This window comes from Engystomops pustulosus, chromosome 9 (genome assembly GCF_040894005.1).
Source record: "Engystomops pustulosus chromosome 9, aEngPut4.maternal, whole genome shotgun sequence".
Taxonomy (NCBI): domain Eukaryota; kingdom Metazoa; phylum Chordata; class Amphibia; order Anura; family Leptodactylidae; genus Engystomops; species Engystomops pustulosus.
Window position 1 is genome coordinate 52,261,415 of NC_092419.1, and position 14,174 is coordinate 52,275,588.

Genomic DNA, 14,174 nt, shown 5'->3' on the forward strand with positions numbered 1-14,174 from the left:
CCCAGCCTCAGACTGTATCTGCACTGTATACTGCCATGGTGCTTCTGGGTCAAAGCGTTCAGCTGAGGGCTACTGCACAGAATTTAGGAAGTGGGGGAGCTCATTCTAGGGGTCACCCCTGACACAGACTGTCTGAACTAACATGTCATAACACTGTCCAACAAGCACAAGGGCTATTCGTGGATGGCCATCAAGAGGGGACTGGCCCTTGTTGGATTCCTTGGAACATGAATTCCAGAACTTTGTGCACTGGAGCACCATGACCTACTCTCTTGTGGTTTATGGTTTGTTTCAAGGAGCACAAACTGTGGGAGTGATCCAGGGTGCCTGGAGCCTTATCATTTATTTTAAGGACTTTATTTGGTACACCGGGAGATGCCTTTGTCTACTGTGGATTGTCAGCAGCTGGTTCTTAGAACTCTTAGGGAAAATACTATCTAGGATAGCCAGAGAGACAATAAGGAAGAGGAAAGTAAAGTCATTGGACTGTACCATCAAACTTATTTCCCTTGAAAAAGAGGAAATGGATGCCAGTGCCAACAACAATCACATTAGTATTCTACAACAATAATTGCTATGCAATTACAGGTAAATGAAAGGGCATAAGTCAAAGTATCATACATTTGCACATACATACAGCATATACTGTGTCGCAGCAAAGACAACAACATTGAAAGACAGACACAGAAGGGGGAAAAATAAGGAAGGGAACCTGCCAAAAGTCCACTTTCTTGTTTGAGCCATTTGCATAATGTATGCAAAAGTCCAAATCAAGTGAAAAGTGAGTGTTTTCTGGTGTTTGCCAGATAAACACAGCCTGAAATTCCTAACACACCTAATCTAAGCAAAGTCCAGCATTTCATACAAAAGTCCTGAACTTGTGCAAAGCGTAGATGTCTTGTAAAGTTCAAAAAAGCGGCTGCAGCCTGGATTCTCCCTGAGTGAGGCGGTGAGCGCCCGGGGAGGCGAACTGTGTCCTCACATGGACACTTGCTTAGACACTGCAGTATTGTCATTTGCCACCGATCAGTAAACTTAGGAGAATGGGGAGGAATTTGCCAGGTCTTCAGGAGTTAGCTCAGTGAAGCTTCTCCTTCTTGTTCTCCTGGTGTACCATATGGCATCTTTATAGCAATTTATAAGAAGCCAGGTGGCCTATATATTCTCTATGGCATGAGTGCCCTGGAACAGCCCATAAAGCACCATGTGGTGTGTCATGGAGCTTCTTGGCACAGAGTCTTGGAAATGGGGCTCCAGGGCGTCCAACAGGCTCTGAGCAAAGGGGCACCCCCAAAGCAGGTGCAGAGGGGTCTTCTCCATCTGGGGCAGTAGGGGGTGTTGCTCAGTCTTCGGGCATATGTGAAGGCCCGCAGGAGCACCCCCCCCTTGGATGGCCACCCATGTTATGTCCTGTTGAGCAGTCTGCCCCAAGACACGTTGGCCCAGACAGTCTGGGCCGTGTCCTGGGTGACTCCTGGAACTAATTCCAACAAATCTTTGGCTCGGATGAGCTTGTGCACGTTCTTTGGTTTCCACAGGTCGGGCTTGAGTCCCTCCAGTTGGTGCTTCCTCACAAAGCGGACGGCCTGGTCGTAGTACCAGTTGTAAGGGATGGAGCTGTCCCACTTGTCCCAGCCGAGCCCCCTCCAGAGGGGCAGGAGGAAAAAGCAGGACAGGGACTTTCCCGCAGATCTTGCAGAGTTCCTCAGGGTCCTGCGCACACAGTCGCAAACAAAGAAGATCCAGAGCAAAGTGGAGATGTCTGGGACACCTTTGCCCCCCTTGCTTGGCTCCTTGAACATGACCGCTCACTTGACCTGGTCCATCTTTGAGCCCCAAACAAAATGAAAAACGGTCCTGGTTACAGCCTTGCAGACGGGGGACAGGGGCAGCCACGCCTGCGCCGCATACTGGAGTACGGGCAGCACCTCGTTACGCAGGATGAGTGTTTTCCCCTCCAAGTAGAGCTGTCTGAGGCTCCACGGGGTGACTCTTATGTTGACTTTGGACAAGCGTTCTTAAGATTCACCCTTCGCATTAACAGCACACAGGAGTATAATTCTCAACTAGGAAATATAAACACTACACTAGCACACTGCTCGGTCAATGAACCTAACTAAACACACATTGCTTTTCAATTATGTAACAACAAACTATGAATTTGGGAAAGGATGTGGGGTGAAAGGGGAGAGGGTGGGGGTAACACTTGCCTGAAGCTTTATTGAAATACAGACACACAAGGGGGAAAAAGAGGAAGGGGAAACTGCCAAAAGTCCACTTCCTGGTTTGGGCTATTTGCATAATTTATGCATAACCCCTGCAAACAAAAGAAATCCAGAGCAAAGTGGAGATGTCTGTGACACCTTTGCCCCCATTGCTTGGCTCCTTGAACATGACTGCTCGCCTGACCCGGTCGATCTTCGAGCCCCAAACAAAATGGAAAACGGTCCTGGTAACGGCCTTGCAGATGGGGGTTGGGGGTGGCCACACCTGGGCTGTGTACTGGAGTACGGGCAGCACCTCGTTACGCAGGACAAGAGTTTTCCCCTCCAGGGAAAGCTGTCTGAGGCTCCACAGGGTGACTCTGGTGTTGACTTTGGCCAAGCGTTTTTGACAGGTCTTCAGGGCTGCGCCTTCCTTCCTTAACCAAATCCCCAGAACCTTCATGAAATCCTGCTGGATGGTGAAGGGGAAAGGGGCAGAAGAAGCGAGCTGTCAGTCTCTGAAAAGCAAGGCCTCCGACTTCTTGCAGTTGACTTTTGCCCCCAAAGCCTGTCTGAACTCCTCGCAGGTCTGGACGAGCGTCATCACCGAACTCCAACACCGGCCGGAGCAGAAGACATGTCGCGTTGTCCATGTATAGCGAGCACTTAACCTTGTCGCGTCCCGGTCCCTGTGCGGTGATCCCTCTGATCTCTTTGTTCTACCGGATGGACTCTGCGAACAGCTCTATAACTCAAACAAAAAGAGCTGTGGATGTCAAGGTACATTAGGTCAACAAATGAGCAGAACGTCTTACCCAACCCCTACCTGTGCAGGGCCCGGCCCATGAAGCGGTGCGAAACTTGAATTCTTTTGAGCATTCCCGGGAATTATGGGACTTTTGCCTCATTTGCGTGTATTATGCAAATTGTGGCAATTAGGAAGTAGAGACCTACAATCCTCTCCTTCCTCCAATTTTCCTTTTGGTGGCTCTGTATTTTTAATAAAGCTACAGCCCTGTGCCCCCCCACGCTCCACTTCTTCCTTCTCCCCATTCCTCACTGTCACCATTATTGAAATTACATGTGTATTTGATGTGATGCATTTATTGAGTTTGTGTGCTAGAGTAATATTACATTGTGATGTAGAGCATTGGTGCACAACCTATTTCAGTCCGGCAGCATTGTCATGGCGCTACCCTTCATAAGGCTGCACTATTAACCAAAACTATTAACCAAGATGCGCCATAGTACAGAGTAAATACCCCCCAGAAAGCACTACTGAATAATACTGCATTTGTATAATAAGTAACACAGACCTCAGAGCAGAGTACAATACAGCGCACAAACAATGGTGGAAATTGTCTGAACCCATGCAGCAGGTAATTGTGAATAACTGGCAGGAGCATGGGCTCTGGTAGATCCCAGTACTGTGCCCTGCCCAGTATTCAAGTTCCCCCATTCCTACTCCCTGTTCTAGTCCCCCCTTCTACCCCCAGTTCTAGTTCCCCCCGCTGCCCCCAGTTCTAGTCCCCCCCCCTTGCCCTCAGTTCTAGTTCCACTCCTGCTGCCCTTAGTTCTAGTTCCCCTCCCCAAGTTATTAGAATCAAATGTTGCCCTATGCAGACAGTCTACATCACATGTCATGAAAGGATTAACCAGTTCAAGACTTGGCCATTCTTCATGTTTTTTTTTTAATTTTTTTATTTCTTTGGGGGGTTACACGGGGCTTCTGAATCCAACACAACAGAGACACTTACACTAATTGTTTTCACCTCACTGCATATTATAGAAGCAGATCTAAGTAGCTACATGTTTATAAAGCAAAGTAAATGTTCTTTTCTCATCTAGAACTAACCTGGATACAGCAGTACAAGAGGCATTTGGCATGTACACCTTGCATAACTGCAAGTGTGCAGAATGTGGAGGAGGCTTATGAAGCATATTGACCAGTGGCACGTTATTCAAGCTATGACTGAACACCATCCCCAAGACTCATCACAGGTCATTGGAACATGACACAAACTGCTCTTATGGAAGAATTGTAGAAGGATATCACTTTGTTACTGTCCTGGGTAACAGCCTGGTGATGGTGTGGGGGCCTAAATCCTGCTGACCTCACAAATCTGTGTAAAAAATGTGTGCCTTAGGGGACATCAACACAGGCTCTATTTGCATTGGGTTCCCTGCACAAGGCTCATTGCTGCGTAATCCTCTGCAATATACAGTACAAGCATACAAACATAATACTTTATCTCATCCACATGCGTTGTGTTGTAGCACAAAGGTTGCTCTACAACAAATGCTGATGTACAACCATTGCAGACAATTTTTGCTGCAATAATATTTTTGTTGAAAATTCCGCATTGGCTTTGACCCATAAAGTTTTTGCCTCTTCCAATGATAATGTTGAAATTACTGTATACTAATATAGCGCCATTTATTGGGGTTGCGTCAATAATATGTCTCATTGCTAATACTACATGCAGTGTGAGTTCCCACCAAATCAATATTCTGTTTATAAACCATTGGTCGCTAGATAAACACATGTCTACTACTAGATAACACACGTCTACGGTCTGCCTATGATAAAGTGTTTCATTACAAATACAAAATATATCATTCCCATTTTCATCAGCTATGATCAGCGTTCTCTAACTTACTATGTTTGTGCCCATGTCTCTCTAGAGTCTGTTGCATGGCAACCAACCTGCCTCATGGAGCAGATACCTTACACCCACCCACTGAATCAACTGGTCTATTAAATTTAAGCTGTTTCTTCATGTAACATGGTTCACCCCCTCTATTGTATTTTATTAGAAACCCTGGTATTTTCTAATTATTTTCGTACAAACATTTGACAAAATAAAGGTTCCATGTACTTTGTATACCACAAGTGAATCAATTTGCTTCAGTCAGGTTGTGCTGAGGTGAGAAGCGTGGTGAAAAAGATGTCAAAGCTTATTAGTTATATTTCTGGACCCGTCAATTATTATACAGAAAATGAATTGTTTTCCGTAACACCATGTGGATATTGTGAAGGTGAATCAAACATGAGTAAGCTCTTTATAGGATGATAATATAAAGTATCCGAAAGGCAGGGGTTCACCTTCGTCCTCACGGGTGTAGATGAAAGATAGGACTATATCCACAGCACTATCCGATCCAATAAAACAATTTTATTATAAATAAAATGAATTAAATCATAAGCTTAAGACAACGTGTTTCGCGTCCTACTGCATGGACACTTCGTCAGGTCTGAATTGCTCTTTCCGGCATAGCGATATAAATATCCATTTTACAGGAAATTATGTCATACAGTCTCTAGTATTCTGATTTAAAAACACTTCATGTTAATTATAATCCTATTGTACATATATCATATTAATATATTATGCAGTATAAACACAGGAACTAAATATGTTTGTGCCCCTCTGATCGAGGAGGAGGGTCCTATGGAAATTAGCTAGTTGGTGGAAGGCAAGGTTCTGGAAGTGGTACTTGGAACGCTAATGGAATGCAAAATTCCGGAAGTGCCACTATGACGATTCAGTCACGTGATCGGACTTCGTTACAATGACCCGTAGTGTTGTTTACAGAATGCCATTGGTGTATATATGCCCCGTAAAGGAACTGGATCTAACAACTTCATGTCCTGCAGAGAGTTAGATATAGAAAAATCCTGATACGCTAAGGGTAAGTATAAAACTAAAATTAAAGTCACAAATGTGTTTAAAAAGATTAAAAAGAGGGGAGTTACATAATGGTTTCAGACACTTCATTCATACCTTCAGGACAAAGGGTCTGTAGCTTAAAGTATATTTCCCTACGACATAAGGTCTGGAATCTATTATTGCCACTTTCTCTGGAATATAGTCTATGGGCAGGAATGTGAGTAGATTTTCATTTTTATGATGTTTAAGCAGAAAGTGTTTTGAAAGACCATGCTTAAGGAAACCTTTTTTGATATTGTTTCTGTATCCAGTGACCCGATCATGTAGTTCCTGTGTGGTCCTTCCTATATACTGGAGGCCGCACTGACATTCTGCTAAATAGATCACATAACTAGACTTACATGACAGTTTTTATCGTATAGGACTGCTGGTTGACATTAGATCTAAAGGAAACGGCTTCGTTTTTAATAATGGAACAACACAAACACAGCTTATGGTTGCATCTCTTGACCATTGGAGTGCCGTTTTTTGACATGTTGGTATTCGTATCACCTATTGCTTTGTGTTGCTTAATTTGGCTAGGGGCCAAAATATTCTTAAGGGTTGAGGCCCGTCGGTAGGTGATTTTAGGCTTAGAAGGAAGAACAGTATTAAGGATTTTATCTTTTTGTAGAATGGGCCAGTGCTTGTTTAGTATTTTCGTGATCTCCCTAAACTTATCGTTATAACGAGTCATGAAGTTAAGAGAGTGGTCATTTGTCTGAGCCTCCATATGTTTCGATTCTGATGTTTTTTTTGTGAGACAATCCTGTTGAGTTAGGGTACTGGTCTTTTTGTACGCTTGTTTCAAAATGTACTTGGGGTACCCTTTTTCTAGAAACCATTCTTTTAGAATTATAGATTGCTGTTTAAAAACATGTGGGTCAGTACAATTTTTTCTGACTCTCGTGTACTGACTGAACTGTAGACTATAGTAATTCAAATAGCTATTTGTATTTACTTTTTTTTAAAAAAAAGTAGATGTATAGATAGATTGATCTTTAATATATAGATTAAGGTCCAAAAATGTGATGGAGTCTTTTTGATGTTCTGCGGAAAAAGATATCCCCCAGTCATTTGCACAAAGATATTTAGAGAAGGCGATGGCATCTTCCGGTGACCCTGTCCATATAAAGATAAGGTCATCTATATAATGACGATAAAAATGTATATATTGTCTATATGGATGGTCACATAATGGGGCACATTTACTAAGGGTCCGCAGCCGCGAATCCGTTGGGTTATTCCCGAATATTTCCGCTTTGCGCTGTATTTCACGGGATTGTGGCGCACGCGATCGATTTTTGGCGCAATCACGCCGACTTTCACGTGACAGAAATCGGGGGGCGTGGCCACCGGACAACCCGAAGGATTCGGAAAAACCGCGGAATTTAAAAAGCCATTTGTGTCGTAAGATCAAGCACTCACATACACCAGAAAAAAGCAGGTGAACTCCGGCGGACCTCGCCGCAGCAGCGACACCTGGTGAATATCGGCGCACGGACCTTAGTGAATCCCGGCAGAACCCGAATCAGCGTCGGAGAACCTGCCGCTGGATTGCGACTGGACCGGGTAAGTAAATGTGCCCCAAAATGTATTTGGTCTCCAACGCCCCCATAAACAGGTTTGCATAGGCCGGTGCCAGTTTTGTGCCCATCACTGTTCCACATGTCTGATGAAACAGGGCAGTATTATAGGAAAAATAGTTGTTCTCTAATATTAACGTAAGGAGTTCCAAAAGTAGAGATTTGAAGTCGGGTAGAAGGGTGTTCACACTATACAGAGCAAACACCCACGATGTGCACCACCAAAGGATTAAAGTACAGGCAGTCCCCGGGTTACGTACAAGATAGGGTCTGGAGGTTTGTTCTTGGCATTTGGAGTTTAAACATTTTTTGCTGTAATGGGACCAAGGGTTATCATTAAGCTTCATTACAGACACCTTACAGCTGATTATTGCAGTCTGGGAATATAGTAAAGCATTCAGAAAGCTTCATCAGAGGTCAGAGGGGTCTGTCTGTAACTATGGGTTGTCTGTAAGTCGGGTGTCCTTAAGTAGGGGACCGCCTGTATATATGAAGGGGGGTTTTGGGGAGGAGGGAAAAGTTGTGAGTGTATCACTTTAAAATGTAACTTTTATTTGTTCTTACATTAAAATAACCAAGACTTGTGTGCGTCTACATACACCATGAGGTTCCAGTGTGGTAATGCAAACCACACTTAATCAATGTCACCGTGGCTATGCACCGTGGCTATGCACTGGCTCACTATTGGTATGTATGCTAGCACTGTTCCTCAGTTAATTGTCCCTATTCTAGGGGCCCCTAGAAGAAGCCAGGGTGACCTGGCGAAACACGTGTCAGGACACTATTCACTAATCAATGCTCACAGAATAGGGACAATTATTAAGAGGACGTGACATTGGATTACAGGAGGACTGATCAAACTAAGGGGACCTCCTCCTGTATTACTGTCCCAGGCTTACAGTATATAGCCACGGTGACATTGATTAAGTGTGGTTTGAATTACCACACTGGAACCTCATGGTGTATGTAGACGCACACGAGTCTTGGTTATTTTAATGTAAGAACAAATAAAAGTTACATTTTAAAGTGATACACTCACAACTTTTCTCTCTTCCCCAAAATCCCCCCTTCATATAGAGATTTGAAGTTGTCAGTAAGGGATAAATCATTATTAAGGTATAATTCAATACCTTTTATACCAATCTTATGTTTAATATTGGAATATAGAGATGTGACATCTAGTGTAAGGAATGAGAAGGATGCCGGAAGATCCAAATTACAAAGTTCGCTAATCAGCTGGTCTTTAAGATAACTAACCAATTTAATGACATACGGCTGAAGATATAGATCCACAAAATCGGAAATGTTCCAAGTAGCGGAACCCATACTCCATATAATGGGGCGTCCTGGAGGTGTTTCGGCATTTTTATGTATTTTAGGCAGGAAATAGAAATGAGACATGGACGGAAAAGGGACAAAAAGGAATTTTTGTTCCTCTTTTGTAATGGTGTGAGACAGCAAATCTGCATCCAGTATTGTTTTAATTTTCTTTTTAAGTGCAGGAAGAGGATTGGTACTGATTTTCATATAATAATTGGGATATGATAGAATTTGACAAGATTCTTGTTCATAGTAAGCATGAGTAAGAATGACAAGTCCTCCGCCTTTATTGGCCGGGCGGAACACAATGGGGCAGATTTATCAAGCAGTCTGAAAGTCAGAATATTTCCAGTTGCCCATGGCAACCAATCACAGCTCCCCTTTAAAATATTCATGAGCAGTGGTGAAATGAAAGCTGAGCTGTGATTGGTTGCCATGGGCAACTGGAAATAGTCTGACTTTCAGACTGCTTGATAAATCTGCCCCAATGTCCCTATTTGCTGCCAATTTTTTGAGCGCTAGAGTTTCGCCTTTAGTAAGATTTTTATTTTTCATATTGTGACTGGGGTTTAGAGAGATGTTACCTTTATTTCTTCCACTGGTAAGTGATTTAAAATCTTCTTGTATCATATCGTGGAAGAATTTGATGTAATGACCTTGATCATGCACAGGATAAAATTTAGATTTATTTCTAACTTTGGAAGGGTTTTCTTCTGAGGGCTTAGGGTCATTGGTTGCCAAATCCCCATTAAGAGTAGCGGAATTTAGATCTTTTTGCTTATCTGACAGGGCAAAGTAACGTTAATTTCCTAATGAACATATTTATGTCTAAAAAAAAGTTCTAAATCATTAGGGGGGCTGATTGGGGCATAAAGACAACCCTTTCGATAATAACGATGTATCATCAGGGGTTAGAACATAATCAGTTAGATTAAAGATTTTTACTGAACTTGTTTGTTCGGGTCTTTGTTTGATTTTTATTTTATTTTGTCCTCCTCGTGTCCTCCGTTTGTTTTTTTCTTTTCTTTTGTTGGTAGAGGTTGAAAAAACGATTAAATTTTCCTAGTTCTCATAGATGTAGCCGGTAACGACTGTGTACTGGTTAGCAAAGAGCCGGGGCATGGCACAACCATGGGACTGGTACCTCTAATTGTGGGACTATGTGAACATGAGTAAATGCTGATGTTAGTAATATCATTTTGTAAATCAGTGGGTGGTGGGGAGTGGGGGTCTTTTTACCGGTAGATTTTTATTGATGGAATAGTGTGCTGTAGGCTGAGACCCCGTGGGCCTCTCTGATGGTAATGTGTCTCTACTCTTTATAGATGGTGTGGTGCTTTTTGTAGATGATATCATGCTCTTGCCCAGATTAGATGTATGTATATTGGATGAAGTATCTGTACGATTATTCCTATTGTTTTTGGTATTCCTATGCCAGATCCAAATTTCCGAAAATATGTTTAACAGATTCTCTCAACATTGTGAGAAATCACAGTCCTCAGGGAAAGAGGACAAAAAACTGGGTCTTAGCCCACGAGATGTATACATCTCCAGGAATATAATGTCCACAGAGAGTTGTAATTCCTCTTTGAGACAAGTCTCAAGAGTATGTCAACATCGATCAAGTCTCTTCTTCATTGAAGGTTCCACATTCCGTGACTGGATCCGGGACCAAGGTCCTATTGTTCATAGATAATTGCTGTATCGTCATTGTGGCACTTCCGGAACCTTGCGTTCCACCAACCAGCTAATTTCCATAGGACCCTCTTCCTCGATCAGAGGGGCACAAACGTATTTTGTTCCTGTGTTTACACTGCGTAATATAGTAATATGATACATGTATATTAGGATTATAATTAACATGAAGTGTTTTTATGTCAGAATACTAGAGATGGATATTTATATCGCTATGCCGGCAAGAGCAATTCAGACCTGACGAAGCGTCCATGCAGTAGGACGCGAAACGCATTGTCTTGAGCTTATAATTTAATTGATTTTATTTATTTATAATAAAATTGTTTTATTGGATCGGATAGTGCTGTGGATATAGTCCTATCTTTCATCTACAACCGTGAGGACGGAGGTGAACCCCTGCCTTTCGGATACTTTATGCTTTCAACCCGGTATTTTCCAACCGGGAAGGACTAGGCTGCGTCCGATATGTGATTCTACAGTGTTGTGCCTGTCTGCACAACACGCAAAGGTGAGCGCGATATATACATTTTTAAGCAACAGCGATCTGTTTTAGAATTTATTACACCAGAGAGCGCTTGTTTATCTTCCTTTTTAGGATGATAATATAGTGGGCTATCCTATTTATTTAGACCCCTACTAACTTTGTACCCTCAAGATATATTTAGCTCCACACAATTAACAAAAAATGTTTAAGTCCAACCCATAACCCTACTATGAAGGCATAAATCCCCACATAACCCCATATTAGTTAAAAAGTTGCCTCTTTACTCGTTCGCCGGTACAAGCTGTTGTGAGACAAAATCCTAAGCCAGCCAACTGTTGCTAATCGTGTGTTGCTGGATTTTATGAAATGCCTATTTTACTACATTTGTAAGTAGAAGATTTAAATAAACAGAGAACTTTAAACCCCTTGCCTCCGACACCAGTTTTCACCTCTGTGACTAGGTCCTATTTTTAGAATCTGATGTGTAACGATAATTGGCAATAACTTTTGAATGTTTTAAAATATCCAGGAGACCGTTTTCTTGTGACACATTGTACTTCAAGTTCAAGTTCTCAATTTTCAAAGTTTGAAATGTTCGGCTTTCCAGGCAGATATTCAGACCACCCAAAAAGCTTGATATCTAATATTTCCAGAATGTCTGTGTCAGGATCAGTTGTAGTGGATCCTCTGTACCACCATGGATGATGACGTAAGCCGAACCGGAGTCTAAGTGGTAACCGGTTTTCACCAGAGCCCGCCACAAAGCAGGATGGACTTGTTGTGGCGTGATACCACCAGGTCATTCCACAGGCCCAGCAATGTCCGCGGTGGCGACCAAGGCGAAGCACAGAATCGTAAGGCAAACTCGTGGTCGGGAACAGGCAGGAGATCGAGACAGGTTGCAAAGAAACGGAGTCGGGGACATAGCAGTAGGTCAGGACAGGCAGCACGGGATCAGAGTCAAAAAACGGAATCGGGGTCACAATGTGGTCACAACTTTTCTAGGATGATGTGAGGCAATTTTTCTCATTTTCATGAAAATCACCAAGACTCATGTTTTGAGGGACAACTCAGCTCTCAGCTTTCAAGTGACTTTAAGAGGCTTAAATAAGTTTTTCCCCATAAAGCAATAGCTCTTGGGATGTAAAACAAAATTGGGGCAGATTTACTTACCCGGTCCATTCGCGATCCAGTGATGCGTTCTCTGCGCTGGATTCGGGATTGGAGTTCACCGAGCCGGGCTGAGTGAAGGTAAGTGCAAGCTCCGCGAAAGTTTTTTTGTTTTAAATGCGGCGGTTTTTCCGAATCCGTTGGGTTTTCGTTCGACCACACCCCCCATTTCTGCCGTGTGCATGCCAGCGCCGATGCGCCACAATCCGATCGCGTGTGCCAAAATCCAGGGGCAATTCAGGGGAAATCAGCGCAAATCGGAAATATTCGGGTAACACGTCGGGAAACCGCGAATCGGGCCCTTAGTAAATGACCCACATTATCTTTGTTACCTATATTTGATAGTTTCATTGCTATACCCCTCTTATCTTAGTGCTGCTTCCTCTGCCTGTTGACAAGCCCTGGAGTCCATAGTATAAACAAACTCTAAAAACTCTATGGACTCCTGGGAGGGACTCTCTCTGTGTATGTAGCAGGATTGGATGTGCTGCACAGAATTCTTCAGAGCTTTCTCTGTCTCTCTCTCTGCACCTCATGCTGCTCCATTCCCCCACCTTGTACTCCGCACTGAGTCCTCTGATAAAGATATTTGTCAAACACTTTCAGAACAGAAAATGACATAACTTTGGAAAGAAAAGGATGAGCAGCACAAAGTAGCCATCTTCTGTTTGTCTTTAACCGGTTCGCGACCACCCGCCGTGTATTCACGGCGGCGGTCGCGTTCCGATGCATGGAGAGGGCTCGCGGGCCGAGCCCTCTCCATAGCCGGTAAGTCTCTGCTTCATATTGCAGCAAAGGCTTACCGGTAACACCCGCGATCGGTGCCGACACCGATCGCGGGTGTTTTCTTGCTGATCGCCGCCGGCTTCAAACAGATGGCGGTGCATGGGCGCTCCGTGACGTCATCAGGGAGTGCCGATCCGTCGCCATGGTAGCTTCGTGTCTCACGAAGACCCGAAGCTACTTCGGGTTAACCCATTCATTACAATGTGCTATCAGTAAAATCCCCATATACTGCCATACTGTACTGGAGCTGGCACACGGAACAGGAACACAGAATACGCTGTAGACACAGGACCGCTGGAGACACAGGACAGCCGGAGACACAGGCACTGGAACACGGAGGAACATTGGTAACACTGCAGACACAGGAACAAGGAGGGCTTTCACTTCACAGGGATGGCTTGAAGATCCGGCGGGTAATGATGGGAACCCTGGGGTACACCACTCATAACTGGTGACCATTCCGAGTAGAAATCATTGACCACAACTCTCTGGATACAATCCTTCAGCCAGTTCTCAATCCAATTGCAAATGATTCCTGCCAAACCAATAGACCTTATTTTACCCATCAGGCGTCTATGAGGGACAGCGTCAAATGCCTTTGCAAAGTCCAAGAACACAATGGGGCTCATTTACTAAGGGTCTGCGAACCACGATTCCGTCAGGTTTCCCGACATTTTTCTGTTTTGCAGGATGCATGACTCACACTGGCACCACCCACGTCAGAAGTTCTTTCTTCTATCATATAAACGGAGCTAAAAAAAAATAGCCATGAATAAGGGTATAGTTCTTACCCGAAAAGCGTAGGAGATTTCTCTTTTACCTTGATGTACCCTGTGTGACTGTGTCTATCCGTAATGAAGATAATAAAGATTTGGATATTTTAACATTACAAGTGGATCTTGATGTCTTGGAGCCGGATCGTGTGTTTTTCTATTGTACTAAGTCCAAAGGAAGCTGGAGGAACAGAGCTCGATTAGTCCACTTGTCAAGGGGTATAATTCACTCCAGGTGAGCTGTCTTACAACACTTTGTTTGCTAAAAAAAAGTAGCTCCGCCTTCTCTTGGTCTCCAGTCACCGATGCCCCATTTTAAGAATAAAGGGGTCAAACTTGCTCTGGCCCATTTTTTTTGCCTTGATATACTTAAAACATTTCTTGGGATTTGTTTTGCTATCATTGGCCACCTATCTTTCATTTTGTATTTTGGCTGATTTGATTTC

The 14,174-nt window shown here is 43.5% G+C and overlaps 1 long non-coding RNA gene across 1 annotated transcript in view; it reads left to right on the top strand.

The window, feature by feature from the left end:
- The first annotated feature begins 5,815 nt into the window (after positions 1 to 5,815).
- LOC140077769 (uncharacterized) overlaps positions 5,816 to 14,174 on the top strand; it is a 34,021-nt gene continuing 25,662 nt past the window's right edge. Inside the window, exon 1 of the long non-coding RNA XR_011849836.1 lies at positions 5,816 to 5,897. This is a non-coding gene — a long non-coding RNA (uncharacterized lncRNA). The remainder of the gene's footprint in view (positions 5,898 to 14,174) is intronic.